Raw genomic sequence first — 14,074 nt, forward strand, 5'->3', positions numbered from 1 at the left:
ATTCCCCCTGGCATTTTCCCCTGCTAATGGACATTCTAAGTTCTGCCACACTCTGAAGCACAGAGTGACCTTATTCCAGTACAGGCCTAGCCCCCTCCTACCAGGGTGCAACCCTCTGAGACATGGTGAAACCCTCTGCCACTGGGAGTCTCTCTGTTACACTTATCAAGTTTGTGGAGGATACCAAGCTAGGAGAGGTTGCAAGTGCTTTGGAGGATAGAATTGAAATTCAAAATAACTGGACAAACTGGAGAAATGGTTTGAAGTAAACAGGATGAAATTCAATAAGGACAAATTCAAAGTACTTCATTTAGGAAGGAACAATCAGTTGCACACATACAAAATGGGAAATGACTGCCTAGGAAGGAGTGCTGCGGAAAGGGATCTGGGGATCATAGTGGATCACAAGCTAAATATGAGTCAACAGTGTTACACTATTGCAAGAAAAGCAAGTATCATTTTGGGATGTTTTAGCAGGAGTATTGTAAGCAAGACACGAGAAGTAATTCTTCCGCACTATTCTGCGCTGATTAGGCCTCAACTGGAGAAGTGTGTCCAGTTCTGGGCACCACATATCAGGAAAGATGTGGTGAAAGACTTGGAGAAAATCCAGAGAAGAGCAACAAAAATGATGAAAGGTCTAGAAAACATGACCTATGAGGGAAGATTGAAAACATTGGGTTTGTTTAGTCTGGAGAAGAGAAGCCTGAGAGGGGACATGCTCACAGTTTTCAAGTACATAAAAGGTTGTTACAAGGAGGAGGGAGAAAAATTGTTCTTCTTAACTTCTGAGGATAGGACAAGAAGCAATGGGCTTAAATTGCATCAAGGGCAGTTTAGGTTGGACCTTAGGAAAAACTTCCTGTCAGAGTGGTTAAGCACTGGAATAAATTGCCTAGGGAGGTTGTGGAATCTCCATCATTGGGGATTTTTAAGAGCAGGCTGGACAAACACCTCTCAGGGATGGTCTAGATAATAGTTAGTCCTGCCTTGAGTGCAGGGGACTGGACTGGTGACCTCTCGAGGTACCTTTCAGTTCTATCATTCTATGAACCAAAGGCCAGAGAAGAGCAGAATCAAAGGAGTCACTCTGGGGATTTTCCCTGTCATTGTCCCCAAGGCAGCTGTCTCAGGTTTACTAAATTGTTTGATTCTGCAGCCTTTATACAGTCTCTCCTGGGAGTGCCCCCGTTCATGGGCTGTGCCTAGGTTTAGCTTTTGACAAGTGTGAACCTGGGGCTCTGAGGCTGGGTCTTCTTGCCTCAGCACATCTTGTTTCTTTCTGTGGCTCCCCAGTGAGTCCAAATGAGTAGATACTCCGGATAGAGACTGTGAACATAAGAATGGCCCACTGCATCAGACCAATGGCCCATCTAGCTCAGTGGCCAATGCCAGGTGCTTCAGAGGGAGTGAACAGAACAGGGGATCATCAAGCGATCCATCCTGACTGTGGCACTGGCAGATGAGGTGTTAGCTCTTGCAAAAGCCCCCATGTCTTAACTGAACATGGACAAAGGCATAGCTGGAATCAGTCTGACTCACCTGTGTTAGTATTGTTAAAACAGGTATCAGAATGACAAGAATGTGTTTAGACTTTATTGAATGCTTTATTGAGTTGCTGCCTGGGTTAATATCTGACTAGTTGCATTGTGAGCCTCTATGGCTATGTAAATCACCAAACAGGAGAGAGACTTTACCCTATGTGAAGTGCTGATTGGCAACAGACTGCATTACATCCTGCCTGGCAGGAAAGGTCCATCAACACCAGAGAGACTATTATGGGATATAAAATAAGACACAAGGTTGTTGTTGTGCTCTTGACTTCCCATTAGCTGAGTTTGCAGCTCAGAGCACATGGCAGGAAGGGGATGAAAAACCCCATGCAGAAGGAACTGATGATCTGTATGCGGCTTGGACTCGGGGAGGCAAAGTTTCTAGGCATAAGCAAGAGATCCCCAGCTGCTTAGCCGGGGTTAGTCCTAAAGAATATGTAGAGCTTCCTTATTATAGAAGCTTCTATTACCTTTGAAATTTAAGACTGTAACTCATCTGCATCTGCTTTAACTTTGTGAACAACTCTCATTTCCTTTTAAATAAATCTTAATACAGGTTATGACAGGACTGGCTACAAGTGTTGTCTTTGTTGTGAAATCTAGATTCAATTGACCTAAGTAAGTGGCTGGTTCTTTGGGACTGGCAGTAACCTGAACGTTGCTGTGATTCGTGGGGTAAGGCAGTGGTTCTCAACCAAGGTCTGGGGCCCCCTGGGGGGCCATGAGCGGCTTTCATGGGGGCTGCCAAGCAAGGCCGGCATTAGACTCGCTGAGGCCCAGGGCAGAAAGCTGAAGTCTCAGCGCATGGGGCTGAAGTCCAGGGCCCTGAGCCCCATCACCCGGGGCTAAAGCCAAAGCCTGAGCAATGTAGCTTTGTGGGGGCCCCAGGCAGTTGCCCTGCTTGCTACCCCCTAACACCAGCCCTGGCTTTTGTATGCAGAAAACCAGTTATTGTGATCCACGTGGGCCATGGAGTTTTATAGCATGTTGGGGGTGTAAGGGACCATCTCTCACAAAGGTGAGCTCACCTGCGTGGTAAGATATATGGGATGAACCAACGGGACTGTCTGTGATTCCATCTTAGTGCTGTTACAGAGCCTGAAGCATTTACACTGGATTCTTGGTTGGTGAAATCTCCATACAGACCTCACAACCAATTTGGGGTTTGTTCCCTGCTTCTCACCAGTCTGCCTGAGGCTGGTGCTCGTGCTCCCGAGTCACTGGAGACAGCGTCACAGAGACTTACGGGCACAACGCCACCAGCAGCAATTTGCAGCAGTGCAGAGCAGGCTTTACAGTGACACAGTGGGGGCCAAATGGTCCATGGACTCAGTCAAGCCCCAGTTCTCCTCCAGTGCACGTCAGCATCCCAGCAGATTCTAGGGGGTCAAGGCTGCTGCCCCTTCAGTGATGATGGATCCCCAGCAAAGCATCACCCACGCCCCAGGAACCGCCTTGTCTCTGGACGGAGGGTGCACAACGGCTCCTAGGGGGCTAGGGAGAGGGATAACAAAACCCACCTTCTGAGGTCACCCCTCAGGAAGTGAAGGTGACAGGCATTGTGGTGGCAGTAAAGGGGGAGGGGAGGGAGTGGGAGCAGCACCCTCAAGGGCAATGCTGCCAGTGGGTTGCCCCATCACATCAGGTATGGGGCTGATAGGGGATGAGTCCCGGGTGCCTGTGAAGGGCTATATAAACCCCACGCTGGCACAGAAGGGGTTATAATAATAATTTGAGATATACCTATCTCATAGAACTAGAAGGGACCCTAAAAGGTCATTGAGTCCAGCCCCCTGCCTTCACTAGCAGGACCAAGTACTGATTTTGCCCCAGATCCCTAAGTGGTCCCCTCTAGGATTGAGCTCATAACCCTAGGTTTAGCAGGTCAATACTCAAACCACTGAGCTATCCCTGCTGCTTTAGTGTGTATTGGCCCAGCCCCTCCACACCTGCAAACCATGCCAGGACTGGAGCAGGAGTTAACAGGAGAGACCTACTCTACTCACAAAACTATCCCTCCTGCATGCATATTATCTGCACACACAGCTCAGCTTTAAGATGCTAAACAAATCTATGAGTCAACTAGAAGCAGTCGTGCTCTCATCGCAAATATTAATACAATATTTTCTGATACTGGAAAGGAGCCCAGACATCTACACGGCAATTAAACAGCCCCTTCACCTGAGCCCCATGAGCCTGAGTCAGCTGGCATGGGCCAGCTGGGGGGTGTTAATGGCAGGGTAGAGATAACCTTGCTGTCTGTTCAGCACCAGTCACAATGGGGACCCTGAACTTGGTCAGTGTCTGTGCAGAGCCCTGCACAACAGTGGGCCTGAGCTCAGTTAGGTCTCTGCAACTCCTGACATTACAGGATACCTGATTTTGTTTAGGGTCCCTGCAGCATTTGGCAAAATGTGGGGGCAGGATCTGTCAGGGTCTGTGCCGTGCTCAGTACAGTGATGGGGCGTGATCTGGTCAGTGCAGTGCCAGGCCCAACGGGGACACCAATCTCAGTTGAGGTCTCTGAAGTGCCCAGCACAATGGAGGCAGAAATCTGTGCCACAGTCGTGCGCTGCCCGGCACAAGGGGGGCCGTGATCTCGGTCCAGGTCTCAGTTTTACCTGGCACAATGGGGGCTTGATGTCAGATGGGGTCTCTACAATGCCCAGCACAACAGGGGCACAGATCTCAGTTGGGGTCTCCAAAGCACCTGTCACAACAGTGGGGTGTGACCTCTGTTGGGGGTCTCTGCAGCACCTGGCAGAACAGGACCCAGAACTCACTTGGGGTCTCTGCAGTTCCAGGAACAACAAGGTCTCTGCTCTCTGTAGGGTCTCCGCAGTTCCTGGCACAACCAGTGCCCCAAACTCGGTCAGGGTTTGTGCAGTGCCACACTGGGGGCTCTGATCTCAGGCAAGGCCTGAGCCACACTCAGTTCGATAAGAGCCCTGATCTCAGTCACACACCTGGGGAGAAAAGCGGGAAGATTTTCAATAATTTGATATCAGTATTTCACAATGAGGAGAAAATGGGGCAACAAACTAAATATTTGCCAAAGTAAGAGAGAAGCACCAACATCTGGGGCAATTTTATGTCACCATTTAACAGTTCAAGAGAAAAGAGGGGAAATTTGAGGGGATTATACAGCGATATTCAATGAACAACAGAAAGCGATGGATTCTTCTTGCCCCACATTCACATGGCCATCAGGGAGCCCTGGGTGATGTGGCTTTCACAGGGGAAAGGAGTGGGGCTGGAGTCAGAAAGTCACTGGCTGTGGGGAGGGGCTGGCAGTGGGGTCTGGGAATGTGACTAGCAGGTGATGGCAGGGGAGGCTACTGGGTTGGGCAGGGAGCAGGAGGGGGAAGTAGCTGGATTGGGAAACCTGGGGCTGGGCCATCTCCATAGGGGACGCTTGCTCCTCCCTCCCCTTCCTGGGCCTTCCCACTCCCTGTTGCCAGCAGAGAGTGGCCCCCCCAAGCCCAGAGGTGCCCCTGTCTCAGGGCTCCCCCAGGCTCTACCCATTAACCTCTGCCCAGTTCAGGAATCACTCAGGGGAACGATTTCCCACCTAACCAAGGACAAATCACTGCAAGTAAAAATAGGGGGAAACACCCCAAACCTGAGATTTGAACTGGACATTGGCGAAATGGAGAGAAAATGGGGCACAATCTAGGGGAGGAGAACAGGGAACTTCTCAGGGATTTGGGGGACGGGGGGGTCACCCTGGGTGTTGCTCGTTGCTCTCTAGAGAGAAAGGGGGCAGGACGGGGGGGTGGAGGGTCCCCATGGGAGGGGGCAGCGGTAAATCCGAGCGGATCTCAGCCCCCCCCTTTCTCTCCCCGCTCCTCGGGGGTCACCGGCTCCTCCCCCCCCGGCCATGTCCGGGCTGCACAGACATTTTCCACCCGCCCCTTTCCCAGGTCTCCACCGACTCCTCGCAGCCCGGCTCCTCCCCCGACTAACGTCACTTCCGCTCCTGGGAAAGTCAGGAACTACATCTCCCAGCCTGCGCCGGGGACGCTTCCGCCCTCTCCAGCCCAGGTACAGGAGGTCCCCGGGGCCAGCTTGACCCTCCCCCCACGGATCATCCTTCCCCCGGGCCCCGCCCCCTCTCCCAGCCGGTGCCTCTCAACCCCCCCCCCGCCTTTTCCCGGGGAGCGGCAGAGCTGGGCGGGCGTGTGACCCCCACGTAATAACCGGCCCCCAACCAGCCCCAGCCCTGACCCCCCCCCGCACACCCCAAACTCCCAGCAGCCCCACAGCCCCCCCCCGCCCTGGCTCTGACACCCCAGATCCCCCCCCCCAGCTTCCCCCTCCCCTCGCTCCCGGGCCCAGCCTGGGCTCCGAGCTCTGCAGCCGAGCCGCGCTCCGGGCCCCTCCTGCAGCTCCCGGCCCAGCCGCTCCCGGGCTCCGTCGCCCCGGCCCCGCAGCAGGGGCTGCCCCGCCCCGCCCCGCCCGGGACACTCGCCCCCCGCAGCGCCGCTCCGGCCGCGGGGAGCTCGGGGACCCCCCCGGACAGCCCCGCTCCGGCCGCGGGGAGCGCGGGAACCCCCCGGGCAGGGGGCGAACCAGGCAGCCGGGCCAGGCCCCTCCCGGCAGGAGCGTGTCCGCCCCACGCGTGTCCCTGCCGCGCGGGCTGCGCTCCCGGCCCCGGCCATGGACGCGCTGCCGCACACGGGGGGGGGGGGGGCAGGTAGCGGCGGGTCCTCCCCGGGCCCGGCCCCGCCCCCGGGCCCCTCGCAGGGGGGTTGGGACACGCGGGGAAGCGGGGACCCGCCTCAGCTGGAGGGGGGCAGGAGAGGGGCTGTGTCTCCCCCGGAGAAAAGCAGGGGCTCGGGCTGCTGAACCATCAGACTAAGGAGCCCTCGGCTGTCCCAGCCGCTGCAGACGGTCCCGGCGAGCGCTGCAGCCCGGGGGGTTGCAGGGCACAGGAAGGGGCTGGGGCAGCTGGGGGCGGGAGGAAGGAGGCTGGAGCCGGGAGAACAAAGAACCGGGAGCATCAGACGCTGCTGCCACCGTCGGGAGCTGAGCTGCTGCTGCTTCCCTAGCGGGGTCTGTGCCGGGGGGAGCCCGGCATTAACCCCTCCGGGCCTGGCCGCGGGTGGGGGGGCCTTCTCCGGCTAGAAACCGCCCCGGACTCTGCTGAGGACAACTCCCGAGCTGAGACTCCAGGTGACTGAGCCCTTGGGGCTAGGCAGGTCCCTGACTCTGCACGGTGCCCCCCCCCCCCATCTCTGCCCCCCGGGTGTCCGGGAGCCCAGAGCTGCTGCATCACTAAGGGCAGAAGGATCCTTCCACCAGCGAGTCTGACCCGCTCCCACCGGCTCTCTGCTGTGCCCAGTAACGTGGGTTTGTAAAGCAGGTCTCCCTGACTGGTGCCCACTTCCCCGCATGTGCGAGGCAGGGACAGCCACGGCGAGAGAGAGCCCCCAAGAATGGGATGGTGGACCACGTCTCCCAACCAGAGGGGCAGGGTGCTAGGAAAGAGGAGGGCATCAGGAGAAATAAGGGGGGGAGGACAGGTTCCCAGATCTCTGACTCCCCAGGCATACTCACTGCAGCATCCCTGCACAGGGTCATTTTCCTGTGAACAAGGTGAAGCGCAGAGAGAGGAAGAACCAGCCTCTGACTCTCCCGGTTCCCCCTGCTGCAGGAGTGTGCTGCCCCCTGGGGGCAGTGTCAGGGGGAATCCCCCAAAAGGGGCTCCTTTGGTTCTGGTCTTTTCCAGGGTTTGGTTCAGACTCTGTTGCTGGGAGGGTTTTAAAATGTCTTGGTGGGTTTAGTCCTGGGGTAGAAGGGGGTGGGGTGAAGGACAGGGACAAGGTCTGTGCTGTATTATGGGGACTGAGCATGTTCCCAGCATGGCAGAATCTACAATATCTCTGTCTGCAGGGAAAGAGCCTGGGGGAAGTGTGATGTGAAATGAACTAAAGCCTGTTCTGAAACCTCCACAACTGCCCTTCTCACCCTGCCAGGCTGCAGAACGACACCCACGTCTCACTCCAGCTCATCCCATCCTCCCATGAGACAGGGAAGAGAAATGGCTGTAGTGGAGCCAGCTCAGGTAGGGGTTATTGGGGGGTTGCTGGTGGGTTCCTGCTGGAGGGAGAGGGGCAGTAAATACTGAAGAGGTGGCAACTTCTGGAGATTTAGGTCTGGAGGGGACAGGGAATACCCTGGGTGAAGAAAAGGAGGGGGACAGAGTGTGACAAACCTGCTGGGGCTTGTTTAATGTGGGCCTAGATCCTCAGAACAAACGCTTGGATGTTGGGGGAAAAAAATCCCTAATTTTGAAACAGGAGATAGAGAAACCAACCCCCTAGGCAGGGCGGGGAAAACTGACCAGACTTCCGGTGCTGAACCCTCAACCTGCTAGCCAGAGGCTAGTGTGACATGGAAAGATGTAAGAAGGTGAAGGGAAGATGTCCCAGCCCCTCACATCCAGCTGCTGGCAGTGGAGAGGGTATTGGGTTCCCTACATGGGCTTGTATCAGCCTCTGGCTAGTAGGTGTGTGATGGATCTGCTGGCAGAGACAAGGGGTCTCTCCAGTGATGAGCTGCCAAAATCTTAACAACTGGTTCCCTACCGGGTCTTTGGCGGCAGGTCCTTCATTTGCTCCGGGTCTTCAGCAGCACTTCGGCGGCGGGTCCTTCAGTGCCACCGAAGACTCAGAGTGAGTGAATGACCCGCCGCCAAAGTGCCACCGAAGACTTGGAGTGCTGCCTGGTGAGTAAGCCCCATGTGTTTTTTTACGTGTTTTTTTTTTAAGTTCATCCCTGCCGGGGCCTTGTCAAAACTGTTCAAATCGGGCCCCACACTTCCTAAAGCTGGCCCCGCACATTGGAGTTGCAAAATTGTATCAGGGGCCAGGTAGGGAAGGCTGTGCCTCCCAAAACAGCTGTCCTCCCCATCCAACACCCCACCACGACCTGCCCCCAACTGCCCCCCTCAGAACCTGCAATCCATCAATCCCACCCCTGCTCCTTGTCCCCTGACCACCGACTCCCAAGATCCCCCCCACCCTAACTACCCTCCCAGGTCCCCACCCCCTACCCAACTCGCCCCACTCCCTGTCCCCTGACTGCCCCGACCCCCTCCACACTCCGGCCCCACACTCCCGCCCCCCGAAACTCACTGTTGAATAATAGCTGACTGCATCTCCAAATATAATACGTATGTAGCCAATAAGGCAGATTTAATAGTCTTTATTGGATTCTGATATTTATTGCAAAATTGAACTAAGTGCTTTGATGAAGCAGTTTTTACAAGCACTAGTATGAATTGAAGCTAGCAGTTACATTAATTTAATCTCTGTTCTGTGGATATGATGAAAAACTTGGCAAGAATTAAGACAGTAGCCATGGCAAATGTTACAGAACACCATTGTGAGGTAAGGGATTATATAGCTACTGCCAGTGACTGTAAACAAAAGAAATGATGTTTTAACAGTTAGCCAGTGAGAAACTATAGTATTTCCATTATTATACAAACAGGTCTTAAAGTCATTGACTTTCTTCCTGATGTGTTAAAAGCAATTACATTGGTTAATAAAATTCAAAGACAAGTTTTGTTTTTCCTTGTCACAAAGTGTAAAGGACAGATCCTCTTAGAATGCTGGGTGACCTAGTCTTACCATTATCTCTCTAGCTATTTTTCTATGTAAAACAAGTTACATATTTAACCCTGTCTGAAACAGAGAGACAGATTAACATGAATAGATAATATAGGCTTTAAAAACAGAACTGTAGACTGGAGAAAATGAGGTAAAAATAGAAAGGAAATGTAGAGGAGAGGATTTTGCTAGGGGACCAGCTGCTATTATTTAGAACATACAGACAGGCAACTCACTGCCTCCCCCCCATCCCATCCCTCCCCCCCCACAGCCTCGTCACCCCCCAATTCCTCCCCCCACGAGCCTCGTCATCCCCCAATTCCTCCCCTCCCCTTCTTACCTTGGGCTCCGCAGGCTGTCAGCTGCAGTCTGATTCCCCTCACAGCCGACTGCTGCTGGGAGACAAGACACCTCGCTCTGTGCAGCTAGAGCGTCCTTTGCCCGAGCGCTACCTTCCCCCGTTTGCCCCGCAGCCCCCCCGAGCCTCGTCACCCCCAATTCCTCTCCCCCCTGAGCCTCATCATCCCCGGATTCCTCCCTTCCTCTGATTCCTCCCCTCCGAGTCTCCTCTTAACTTGGGCTCCGGCAGGCTGATTGAATCAGCTCGGGCAGGAGAGCTGCAGTTTGATTCAATCAGCCTGCTGGAGCCCAAGGTAAGACGAGACTCGGAGGGGAGGAATCGGGGGAAGGGAGGAATCCGGGGTGACGAGGCTCGGGGGGGGGGGAGAGGAATTGGGGGTGATGAGGCTCGGGGGGCTGCGGGGCAAACGGGGCAAGGTAGTGCTCTGGCAAAGGACGCTCCAGCTGCACAGAGCGAGGTGTCTTGTCTCCCAGCAGCAGCGGGGGCTGCTGGCTGTATGGTAACCCTAAGAACCAGTTCTAAACCGGCTTCTAAATTTAGCAACCGAACCGTCTGCAGCTCACCATTGGGTCTCTCTTTGCTCTCTCATCGAGATGCCCCCTGGCTGCTCTCAGCAGTATGGGGATAGGACTCTGCTGACTGTTTCTCTCTCAGAGCTTCCATTTGATTGGTTCCTCTCCCCATGAATAGTGGGGTTGTGAGTGGGGCTGTACTGAGTGTTGGACTCTTGCTCTTTCAGGGGCCGGTGACCTTCGAGGAGGTGGCTGTGAATTTCACCAGGGAAGAAGGGGCTCTGCTGGACCCCACTCAGAGAGCCCTCTACAGAGACGTCATGCAGGAGAACTATGAGAAGGTGACCTCGCTGGGTAAGGATTCCCGTCCCCTCAGTTCTTAGAAGAGGAAATGAAGAGTTAAGGTTCACGCCACCCCTACAATGCCACCCCTACTCTGCCCTGTTTCATCATCACTCCAACATGCCAGAGACACACACACTAGCCCTCTCCCCATCCCTGTTACAGAGCGCGCTGGGAACAGAGCAGTACAGCAGAAAGTCTAACAACTTCTTGCTAAGATAATATTGGGGTTCGTCTCCATTGTAGCAAACAGAAGCTTCTTCCCCCTGGCCTGCTGTCCAGTACTGAACCTCCTGCACACAGACCATCTGAGACTCGCACAGTGTTACCCCCACTTTGCCCTCAACCTGAGTTTTCCTTTTGAGTCACTCCCTTCACTTACCCCTCACTAAGCCCCACAGATCACTCGAACATACGCCACCAGGGTGCTGACAATCCCCATGGCAAGAACACACTCGTGGGCATCTTTGCTGACAAAGCCTGCAACGCTCAGCACGGATATGAGGCAGAATTGGCTCCGCAAGTTTCACATGCACCTCTCTGCGTAGCACAGGCACAGCTCTGTCCAGCTGCTTCAACCCATCCCTCCATCAGCCAGTTACAGCTACAGCTGACCCAGTGCACACAGCTGGAGGGCATGCGGATAAATGCTGGGATTCCCATCTGTGAACACAACACAGACAATGGGATGTTCTCTTAGTCTTTCCTTGGATCGATTATAGGTTCATAGATTTGAAGGCCAGATGTGACTATTAGGTCATCTATGCTGACGTCCTTTATACCACAGACCATAGAATTCATCCCGTTACTGCTGCATTGAGCTGAATACCTGAGTTCCTGTGGCAGTTTGTTAACCTTTGCACGGCCCACACCGAACCATTCTCAGTGGTTCTTGCCAGCTGCAGGGTTAAGGGTTGGGGGCAAAGTTAAGGTTGCATTGGATGGATGGTGTTTACATTAACTTCTCATTTCCTGGTTTGCAGAGGTTTAAGTTTAGTCACCATCTATACCAGAGGTGGGCAAACTCCGGCCTGCGGGCCACATCCAGCCTGCGGGACCCTCCTGCCCGGCCCCTGAGCTCCCTTGTTTTCTTTCCCTTGAGCAGGGTTTCCAGTTTCCAAACCTTCTGTGATCTCCCAGCTGGAAGGAGGGGAAGCGCTGTGGGTCCTGGATCTCCAGGGTTCAGAGGAAAGCGAGATCCTGAGAAGTCCCTTCACAGGTGAGGAACCGTCAAATCAACCCAGAAACTGTAAGTGCCTGAGAGAACCAGCTGGGATTCCCCCCACAGACTCTGTGAGCTCAGGACAGTCCCCAGCAGATCTCACTCCTGGCTTCCTACAGATGATGATTGACACCTTGGCTGGAGCTCCCTCCCTTCCTACTGAGGGTTTGGATGGGATGTGGACAGGGCCGACCTTGGGGAAATGGCACCCTGGGCAAACTTGCATCTTGGTGCCCCTGGCTCCCATGGGCATGGCACCCCCCCATTCCCTCTGTCCCCCATGGGCTCCCCAGGCTCCCCACCCTCCCTTCCCCCCTAGCCCCTGCACTGTGCCCCGTTCGCTCCAAATACCTGCTCCCCCTCCTGCACCCCTTCACTCCTAACTTCTGCCCCCTTCTGCCCCTCCCAACACTTGCCCCTCCTGTGCCCCTAAGCGCTGCACTGTGCCCTTTCACCCCAACCCCTGCCCCTCCCTCCTGTGCCCCTAATCCCTGCACTGTGCCCCCTTCACCCCAACCCCTTCCTCTCTCTCCTATGCCCCTAATCCCTGCACTGTACCCCCTTCACTCATACCCTCTGCACCTCCCTCCTGCACCCTGAACCCCTGCATGGTGTATACCCCCTTCACTCCGACCCCTGCACCTCAACACCTGCCCCTTCCTGAGCCCCCAACCCCTGCACTGTGCCCCCTTTGCCCCTAACCCTTGCATCCTCCTGCACCCAAGTGGGGAACCTGACCTGGATGCACAAAGCAGCTGGCATTGCTGCTCACTCCCCCACTGGACTGCTGCTCCCCCGCCCCCCTTGGGGGGCTGGGAGAGGGGAGCAAGGAGCCATGTGTCACGGAGTCCCCCGGCGATGCTCTGGAACTGCTCCCTACCAAGCCAGTCAGGACTCTGGGGAGCCTCCTCTCCCTTGGAGCAGACTTGTTCAGGGCAAGAAGCTTACACGGCTTCACCTCCTGGGTCTCTCCTTGGAGCACTCAGCATCCTCTGCCCCTCTGTGCGCTTCCCCAGTGAGCCTGCCTCAGCGGGGTCCTGGGGAAGCCACAGGGTCCTGCACCCCCACTTTGCAGTCAGACGTGACTCTCAGCCAGCCAGTAACACAGAGGTTTATTCGATGCCAGGAACAGGGTCTAAAACAGAGCTTGTAGATACAGCGAACCGGACCCCTCGGCCGGGTCCATTCTGGGGGGCAGTGAGCCAGACCCTCAGGTCTGCCCTTCACTCCTCGTCCCCAGCCAGCTCCAGACTAACAACCCCTCCAGCCCCTCCTCTCTGCTCAGTTCCTTTCCTGGGCCAGGAGGTCACCTGATCTCTTTGTCTCCCACACCTTCAGTTGGCACCTTTGCAGAGGAGGGACCCAGGCCATCAGTTGCTAGGAGACAGAGTGCCAGGCATTTAGGTGCACTGGCCCCTTCCTCTGCAGCAATCACACACCCTGATCCACCACCTAGATATTAAGAACTGCATAGGGGACACTGAGGCACCAACATAGTATTCAGAGCAAACATTAAGAACATTCCCAGTTCATCACACCGTGTCAGGGCATCATGCACCCAGGTCACTTTCCCTGAAGGCTGCGTAAGGGGAGGGCAGGAGAGCAGCAGCTTCTGATACCTCAGCACAGCCCACGTGGGGAAGTGACCTGGATGCAGGGAGCCCTGGTGTGTGTGTTGGGGGCACTGTGTGTGTATGTGTGTGTGTGTTTGAAGGGAGTGTGTGAAGGACTGTGTGTGTGTGCCTGAGTGAGTGAGTGCGCTGTCTCTTTAAGAAAGCTCTCAGGGTCAGGAGCCTGAACTAGGCTTGTTCAGACACAAGCAGCTGCCAGCAGCTCCGGCCCCAGAGAGGCAGCAGCACACGCAGATTCCCCCTGTCCCGTCACCCCAGCTCAGTGGAGATTGGGTACCCGGGTTGGGGGCAGGGGAGCACCCTGCCATCAATCAGCACCTCCCCCCCGCAGAGCAGTCAGGAGGATGCTCCCAGTCGGGAGTGGACAGGGGCGACTCCAGGGATGAACTGAGAGTGTGTGTGTGGGGTGGGGGGACAGGAACAGCAGCAGCTGCACACGTGAAGCAGGGCGGAGGAGAGGCCCCTCTGCTCCGGAGCAGTCACCTGGCTCTGATGGCTGGTTGTCCAGTGGCCCCCTGCAGCTTTGGTCTCTCTTCCTCCCGAATGCTGCTGCTCTCCTGCCTGCCGTGCCACCTCCATCAGCCCAGCGAGCCTCTCGGCAGCAGGTCAGGTGGGAATCCAAACCCTGTGCCAGGCACCCCTTGGGTGGGGCACCCGTATGGCCAGTCCTGGATATGAAGCAGAATTGATCCCCTCCACCCTCCCCTATGGGGAAGAGTTTGGGGGAATTCAGTCCCCAATTTTTATTTTCTGTCTCTCCAGCGCTTCCTTGGGTTTGCTTTCTGCCTTTCCATCCCCAATTCTGAGATTTCTCTTCTCTTCTAGCAGGTGACGGGG

The sequence above is a fragment of the Mauremys reevesii genome, linkage group 1, assembly GCF_016161935.1.
Source record: "Mauremys reevesii isolate NIE-2019 linkage group 1, ASM1616193v1, whole genome shotgun sequence".
Lineage (NCBI taxonomy): Eukaryota > Metazoa > Chordata > Testudines > Geoemydidae > Mauremys > Mauremys reevesii.